Source organism: Salvelinus namaycush, chromosome 24 (assembly GCF_016432855.1).
Source record: "Salvelinus namaycush isolate Seneca chromosome 24, SaNama_1.0, whole genome shotgun sequence".
Taxonomy (NCBI): Eukaryota; Metazoa; Chordata; class Actinopteri; order Salmoniformes; family Salmonidae; genus Salvelinus; species Salvelinus namaycush.
The window spans coordinates 29306363-29315971 of NC_052330.1; positions in this window are offsets into that span (position 1 = coordinate 29306363).

Below are 9609 nucleotides of genomic sequence, written 5' to 3' on the forward strand. Positions count from 1 at the left end.
TGAGAACAAGTTTACAACTGCGACCTGGCCAAGATAAAGCAAAGCAGTGCAACAAAAACAACAACACAGTTACACATGGGATAAACAATTGTACAGTCAATAACACAATATAAAAATCTGTCTACAGTGTGTGCAAATGAAGTAAGGAGGTAAGGCAATAAATAAGCCAATAGTGGCGAAGTAAATGACAATTTAGCAATTTACACAGGAGTGATATATGTGCAGATGAGTATGCGCAAGTAGAAATACTGGTGTGCAAAAGAGCAGAAAAACAAACACACATATGGGGATGAGGTAGGTAGTTGGTTGTTTGGATGGATGGGCTATTTACAGATGGGATCTGTACAGCTGCAGCGATCGGTAAGCTGCTCTGACAGCTGACGCTTAAAGTTAGGGAGGGAGATATAAGTCTCCAACTTCAGTGATTTTTTGCAATTCGTTCCAGTCATTGGCTGCTGAGAACTGGAAGGAAAGTCGGCCAAAGGAGGTGTTGGGTTTGGCGATGACCAGTGAAATATACCTGCTGGAGCACATGCTACGGGTGGGTGTTGACCAGTGAGTTGAGATAAGGCGGAGCTTTACCTAGCAACGACTTATAGATGACCTGGAGCCAGTGGGTTTGGCGATGAATATGTAGCGAGGGCCAGCCAACAAGAGCATACAGGTCGCAGTGGTGGGTAGTATATGGAACTTTGGTGACAAAACGGATGGCACTGTGATAGCAAATTGGATGCAGTCTGAGTAGAGTGTTGGAGGCTATTTTGTAAATGACATCGCCGAAGTCAAGGATCTGTAGTATAGTCAGTTTTACGAGGGTATGTTTGGCAGCATGAGTGAAGGAGGCTTTGTTGCGAAATAGGAAGCCGATTCTAGATTTAACTTTGGATTGGAGATGCTTAATGTGAGTCTAGAAGGAGAGTTTACAGTCTAGCCAGACACCTAGGTGTTTATAGTTGTCCACATATTCTAAGTTGGAACCGTCCAGAGTAGTGATGCTGGTCAGGCGGGCAGGTGCGAGCAGTGATTGGTTGAAAAGCATGCATTTCGTTTTACTAGCATTTAAGAGCAGTTGGAGGCCACAGAAGGAGTGTTGTATGGCGTTGAAGCTCATTTGGAGGTTTGTTAACACAGTGTCCAAAGAAGGGCCAGATGTATACAGAATAGTGTCGTCTGCGTAGAGGTGGATGAAAGAATCCCCCGCAACAAGAGCGACATCATTGATATATACAGAGAAACTGTATTGAATTGAACCCTGTGGAACCCCCATAGAGACTGCCAGAGGTCCGGACAACAGGCCCTCCGATTTGATACACTGAACTCTATCTGAGAAGTAGTCAATGAACCAGGCGGGCAGTCATTAGAGAAACCAAGGCTGTTGAGTCTGCCGATAAGAATACGGTGATTGACAGTGTCGAAAGCCTTGGCCAGGTTGATGAAGAAGGACGAACAGTACTGTCTTTAATCGATGGCGGTTATGATATTGTTTAGGACCTTGAGCGTGGCTGAGGTGCACCCGAGAATACACCTCCACCGCTAGAGGAGATGGGAGACTCCACCTCCACTTCTAGAGGAGATGAGATACTCCACCTCTTCCTCCACAGGAGATGGGAGACTCCAACTCCACCTCTAGAGGAGATGGGAGACTCCACCTCTAGAGAAGATGAGTGACTCCACCTCCACTTCCACCACTAGAGCAGATGGGAGACTCCACCTCCAACTCGAGAGGAGATGAGAGACTCCACATCCACCTCTAGAATAGATGGGAGACTACCTCCACCTCTAGAATAGATTAGAGACTCCACCTCCAACACTAGAGATGGGAGACTCCACCTCCACCGCTAGAGGATATGGGAGATTCCACCTCCACCACTAGAGGAGATGGGAGACTCCACCTCCACCTCTAGAGGAGATGAGAGACTCCACCTCCACCACTAGAGGAGATAGGAGACTCCACCTCCACCACTAGAGGAGATAGGAGACTCCACCTCCACATCTAGAGGAGATGGGAGACTCCACGTTCACCACTAGAGGAGATGGGAGACTCCACCTCCACCTCTAGAGGAGATAGGAGACTCCACCTCCACCACTAGAGGAGATGAGAGACTCTACCTCCACCACGAGAAGAGATGGGAGACTCCACCTCTAGAGGAGATGGGAGACTCTACCTCCACCACTAGAGGAGATGAGAGACTCTACCTCCACCACGAGAAGAGATGGGAGACTAGACCTCCAGCTCCACCGCTAGAGGATATGGGAGATTCCACCTCCACCACTAGAGGAGATGGGAGACTCCACGTCCACCTCTAGAGGAGATGGGAGACTCCACGTCCACCTCTAGAGGAGATGGGAGACTCCACCTCCACCTCTGGAGGAGATAGAAGACTAAACGTCCACCACGAGAAGAGATGGGAGACTCCACCTCTAGAGGAGATGGGAGACTGCACCTCCACCGCTAGAGGACATGGGAGACTCCACCTCCACCTCTAGAGGAGATTAGAGACTCCACTTCCACCTCCAACGGAGATGAGAGACTCCACCTCCAACACTAGAGGAGATGGGAGACTACACCTCCACCTCCATTTCTATAGGAGACGGGAGACTCCACCTCCACCTCAAGAGGAGATGAGCGACTCCACCTCCTCCTCTAGAGGAGATGAGGGACTCCACCTCCACCTCTTGAGGAGATGAGACTCCACCTCAGCCTCCAGCTCTAGAGGAGTTGGGATACTCCACCTCCACCTCTATAGGAGATGAGCGACTCCACCTCCACCTCTAGAGGTCATGAGAGACTCAACCTCCACCTCTAGAGGAGATGAGAGACTCCACCTCCACCTATAGAGGAGATGAGAAACTCCACCTTTAGAGGAGATGAGAGACTCCACGTCCACATCCACCTCTAGAGGAGATGGGAGACTACACCTCTACCTCCACCTCTACCTCTTGTGGTGTCTCAGAGAGATATTACTGGCTAAATGAAGGAATGAGGGGTTGTTTTGTATCAGAGAGATATTACTGGCTGAATGAAGGGATGAGGGGTTGTGGTGTCTCAGAGAGATATATCTGGCTAAATGAAGAGATGAGGGGTTGTGGTGTCTCAGAGAGATATTACTGGCTAAATGAAGGGATGAGGGGTTGTGGTGTCTCAGAGAGATATATCTGGCTAAATGAAGAGATGAGGGGTTGTGGTGTCTCAGAGAGATATTACTGGCTAAATGAAGGGATGAGGGGTTGTGGTGTCTCAGAGAGATATTACTGGCTAAATGAAGGGATGAAGGGTTGTGGTGTCTCAGAGATTATACTGGCCATATTATTACATAGAGGTCATTATATTATTATGTAGAGGTCATTATATTATTATGTAGAGGTCATTATATTATTATGTAGAGGTCATTATATTATTATATAGAGGTCATTATATTATTATATAGAGGTCATTATATTATTATATAGAGGTCATTATATTATTATATAGAGGTCATTATATTATTATGTAGAGGTCATTATATTATTACATAGAGGTCATTATATTATTATATAGAGGTAATTTTATTATTATATAGAGGTAATTTTATTATTATATAGAGGTCATTATATTATTATATAGAGGTCATTATATTATTATATAGAGGTCATTATATTATTACATAGAGGCCATTATATTATTACATAGAGGTCATTATATTATTATATTGAGGTCATTATATTATTATATAGAGGTCATTATATTATTACATAGAGGTCATTATATTATTATATAGAGGTTAATATATTATTATATAGAGGTAATTTTATTATTATATAGAGGTCATTATATTATTATATATAGAGGTCATTATATTATTATATAGAGGTCATTATATTATTACATAGAGGTCATTATATTATTACATAGAGGTCATTATATTATTACATAGAGGTCATTATATTATTATATAGAGGTCATTATATTATTATATATAGAGGTCATTATATTATTATATAGAGGTCATTATATTATTACATAGAGGTCATTATATTATTACATAGAGGTCATTATATTATTACATAGAGGTCATTATATTATTACATAGAGGTTATATATTATTACATAGAGGTTATATATTAGAAGCCATTATATTATTATAGAGGTCATTATATTATTACGTAGTCATAGTCATTATATTATTACATAGAGGTCATTATATTATTACATAGAGGTCATTATATTATTACATAGAGGTCATTATATTATTACATAGAGGTTATATATTAGAAGCCATTATATTATTATAGAGGTCATTATATTATTACATAGAGGTTAATATATTAGAAGCCATTATATTATCATAGAGGTAATTTTATTATTATATATAGGTCATTATATTATTATTTAGAGTTAATTTACTCTATCATTCAGATATTAGGATTTCTTTGTCTTTACAATGTGGGTCACTGTGTGATGACCACATCGATGTATTAATCGAGAGGAGAGACACACACTAAGACCCTCAGTGTCAGCTTGTTATCATTAGCCTGTCATTGTTCTGAGTGGTGTGCCAGGATGGTCGAGTGTGTGTGTGTGTTTGTATGTGATATAATTGAAATTTGAACACAAACACATACACACACACGCACACACACACACACAGACGACACACGCACGACACACACACACGACACTCACACGACACACGACACACCAGACGTGTGTGTATTCTCCCTTTGTCTGGGTGTCAGTATTAATGAGCCCAGATTTCATTTACGATGTGCGATTATTTGACTGTTCATTTGGCAAAGATTTATGACGGGCCCCATATCTGTAGCCTGCAGCACTGGTCTTTAATAATAGGAAATGAACACATTAATCACCCTGTAGCAGTCACCCACCACGGAAAGAGCCAAGCACAGGATCCAATCTGCAGTCCAAGAAAATCACCTTCTATTCATTCAGAAACCTTAGAAAGCTTATCTCACACCGAGCCAGGAAAAATTAACTGTCTAATCGAATATAATTTAATATCCGAAAAAATGTGAACAAGTGCCGTCTACAACAATGGCTATCAGGACCACATGTCTTAAAGTAGCAGTGAGATCAAAGCTAGCTCTTATCCACACTCACAGTTGTGTTGTGCTTGGTCAATTATCACCCCCACAGCTACGACAGTAAAAACAGTGGTAAGTAACCACAACAAATCCACAAGATTTGCCCAGGGAGGTAGAGTGAAAGAAACTAAGGTGGAGTCCATTCAAAAACAAAAACCACATGAGTCACACTGCCACCTATCTGTAGACCACGCCCTGCAGAGGGCGAGAGGCATGAAGTCAGACTTCCCAGCCACTGCCTTTATCGAAAGATCACAGTAAGTACACAGGAAAGGAGAACTTTCAAATACAGGTGTTTCCTTTTAGTGCTGGCAAGCCATAAGACACCTATCAGGAGCAGGAAGAAAAAATACATAATCAGCTGAATATTGGTGGGATAATGGTGAGTTCAATCAGAGTGAGATTACATTAAGTGAGGACGGGTGAGTTGTGCACCTAAACGGCTAGGTGTAGCAAGGAAACCTCAATCAGTAGATTTTCAGAGGTGAGGTAAGTCTCTTGCTAGGAGCAAACAGCGTTAGAAATAAAGCTAAAGCCAAATCACTTCTGAAAGGTTCCCTGAATGATACAAATGACAATACTACTTACCTCACCACATTACCATACACTTATAAAGGTCTTTCATATTTCATGAAAATCCCACTATAATCCAAAAAGCTGCAAATGTACAAGTATTACAGGGAGTTTGACATTATTATGCATTGCTCTACATTGTGTTATGTAGAGTATGTGTTATGTACAGTATGAGTTATGTACAGCATGTGTTATGTACAGTATGCGTTATGTACAGTATGTGTTATGTACAGTATGTGTTATGTACAGCATGTGTTATGTACAGTATGTGTTATGTACAGTATGTGTTATGTACAGTATGTGTTATGTACAGCATGTGTTATGTACAGTATGTGTTATGTACAGTGTGAGTTATGTACAGTGTGAGTTATGTACAGTGTGAGTTATGTACAGTATGTGTTATGTACAGTATGCGTTATGTACAGTATGTGTTATGTACAGTATGTGTTATGTACAGTATGAGTTATGTACAGCATGTGTTATGTACAGTATGCGTTATGTACAGTATGTGTTATGTACAGTATGTGTTATGTACAGCATGTGTTATGTACAGTATGTGTTATGTACAGTATGTGTTATGTAAAATATGTGTTATGTACAGCATGTGTTATATACAGCATGTGTTATGTACAGTATGTGTTATGTACAGTATGTGTTATGAATGTACACTTTAAACACCAAAACAGGAGAACCAGATATTCCCATATTGTCCCAATAACAAATCCTACCTCCAAATAGCAATTTCTAGTTTTTCCTTACACCTTTTAATGAATTGCTAAATATTTGGCAACAATGTTTATCCCAAATGCTACAAAACATTAGTGCTGTAAGTCCATATGATTACGTGTCTGCCTATGCTTTCTACTATCAGTAAGGATCTGGTTGGTCATCAACCATTCAATGTGCTGGGGTGTATTTTCTCCTCCCTTGGGGAATTTTGGGCTCGAAGCCAGCTAGCTCATTAAGGGTCCTTTGGAGCATTTGAATTGTTAATCCTAAACAAAGACTGTTGGTCTCTGTGGCCACTTCTGTTGTGGGCCACATCTCAACTTTTCATGTGCGTGTGCGTGTGTGTGTGTGTGAGTGTGTCGCTCTGCACCACCTCACACCTCTTCAATAAGGATCTGACGTGGAAGTGGAGGGACTGATAGCATTATCCAAAGTCCACTCATTTAGAGGAAGTCTGTGTGGTGTATAGAGTATTATAAACTGGGTGGTTCGAGCCCTGAATGCTGATTGGTTGACAGCCGTGGTATACCAGACCGCATACCACGGGTACGATAAAACATTTATTTTTACTGCTCTAATTACGTTGGTAACCAGTTTATAATAGCAACAAGGCACCTCGGGGCTTTGTGGTACGCGTTGCGTCCAGCATAAGAACAGCCCTTAGCCGTGGTATTTTGGCCATATACTACACCTCCTCGGGCCTTATTGCTTATTGCTGTTAAAGAACTGTGCAAAACAATGTAGCTAGATGTACTCTCATTAATTGCTGTGTGGATCTGTATATTTTAAGGCTTTAATAATAGCAGAAGTAGGGTTTGCAGTGTCCACCTACCTAACTAGGCATAGCTTTAGGGAAGAGCTCATAGGCCTATTAAAATCCTTATTCATTCATTTCATTTTACAACATAGCATACATTCACAACTTTAAATAGATTGTTAAACCACGTGACGATTGTTATAAAACTGTGTTATAAAACTGTCTTAACCTCAACAGTTCACCTTTCACACAATCAAACATGTTTAGCACTGCGTGATAATAAAAGACTTGGCAAAATATTTGACTTGAGGATGTTTCATCGTAATGTTGTAGTTGGGAGCTATTAACACGGTGCATTTAAGAGATATACTTAAAAGGTCATGATGGTTTTCTACCTCTGGCATGTTCATCATTGGCATAAATTCTGGTACATGAAAACTACGCTAGTGTTTTTCACCTCAGTAGCCTGAATGTTGTTGGAGCCTCCTGCTGGATATGTTGAGGCAGCACGATCTACTGTCCAGCAGCTAGACACCACCACCTATTGGCCATATGACAGTATTACTTAACAATGACATCTAATGGTGTTGTACTATAGCGGAAAAATAACTAAATAAAAGCACCAAGGTTTGTATTTGTATTTATTATGGATCCCTAGTAGTTCCTGCCAAGGCAGCAGCTACTCTTCTTGGGGTCTGGCAAAATTAAGACACTTAAACAATTTTTTAAACATTACAATACATTCACAACAGATTTCACAACACACTGTGTGCCTTCAGGCCTCTACTCCAGTACCACATATCTACAATTCAAAATACATGTGTACATGTGTGTATAGTACGTACATGTTATCGTATGTGTGTATGCATGTGTCTGTGCCTATGTTTGTAATGCTTCTCTTAGGAAGGTATCTCAATCCCACTGCCTACATGCTGCCGTTTCTTTACAGTCTAGCGACTCCAGACCCATATTTGTTCACATTTCACAGTGCTTGCTGCCTTTATTCAGGCGTCAGAATGAAGTGGCACTCTGATTATGTTGCCCTGCTGACACCAGTGAGAGCCAATCAAATGCTTAAACCCCAGTGCCAGTCTCTCTTCAGGGCCAGAGGGCAAAGATGCTGCTTGGCTCACTGGCCATGTCAGTGGCACATGCCCTAATTAGGTAAATGGGGAGCACAATGTCACTGTCCTGCCATGTTGGGTCTGTTTGAGTGAGCGTAAATTTGAGTGAGCGTAAGTTAATAGCATAGGGTTGGGACTGTGAGGATTGTCGTTTTGTGTCAGAGTCTTGTTCGAAGGTTGTAATATTTTAATTGCTGCTTTCCACAACATGTATGGTTGATAAGTGCATTGCTGAGTGTGAATTTGAACTGGGTTCAATGTAGAAATTATTTGACAAATTGGGGACAGGGGTAAGTTTATCCATTTTGACATTCAGCATCACTCCATCAAGGGAAATATAGTATTCTTCTAACAAAGATTTCTACATATAAACTCAGCAAAAGAGAAAAGTCCCTTTTTCAGGACCCTCTCAAAGATAATTCATAAAAATCCAAATAACTTCACAGATTTTCATTGTAAAGGGTTTAAACACTGTTTCGCATGCTGGTTGAATGAACCATAAACAATTAATGAACATGCACCTGTGGAACGGTTGTTAAGACAACGTTAGACGGTAGGCAATTAAGGTCACAGTTAAGAAAACTTAGGACACTAAAGAGGCCTTTCTACTGACTCTGAAAAAAGAAAGATGCCCAGGGTCTGCTCATCTGCGTGAACGTGCCTTAGGCATGCTGCAAGGAGGCATGAGGATTGCAGATGTGGCCAGGGCAATACATTTCAATGTCCGTACTGTGAGACGCCTAAGATAGCGCTACAGGGAGACAGGATGGACAGCTGATCGTGCTCGCAGTGGCAGACCACGTGTATCAATATCTGCACAGGATCGGTACATCTGAACATCAGGAACGCACAATCCCTCCATCAGGGCTCAGACTGTCCACAATAGGCTGAGAGAGGCTGGACTGAGGGCTTGTAGGCCTGTTGTAAGGCAAGTCCTCACCAGACATCACCGGCAACAATGTTGCCTATGGGCACAAACCCACAATATCAACGCTGTGCGTTACAGGGAAGATATCCTCCTCCCTCATGTGGTACCCTTCCTGACATGACCCTCCAGCATGACAATGCCACCAGCCATACTGCTTGTTCTGTGCGTGATTTCCTATAAGACAGGAATGCCAGCGAAGAGCCCGGATCTCAATCCCATTGACACATCTGGGACCTGTTGGATCGGAGGGTGAGTGCTAGGGCCATTCCCCCCAGAAATGTCCGGGAACTTGCAGGTGCCTTGGTGGAAGAGTGGGGTAACATCTCACAGCAAGAACTGGCAAATCTGGTGCAGTCCATGAGGAGGAGATGCACTGCAGTACTTAATGCAGCTGGTGGCCACACCAGATACTGACT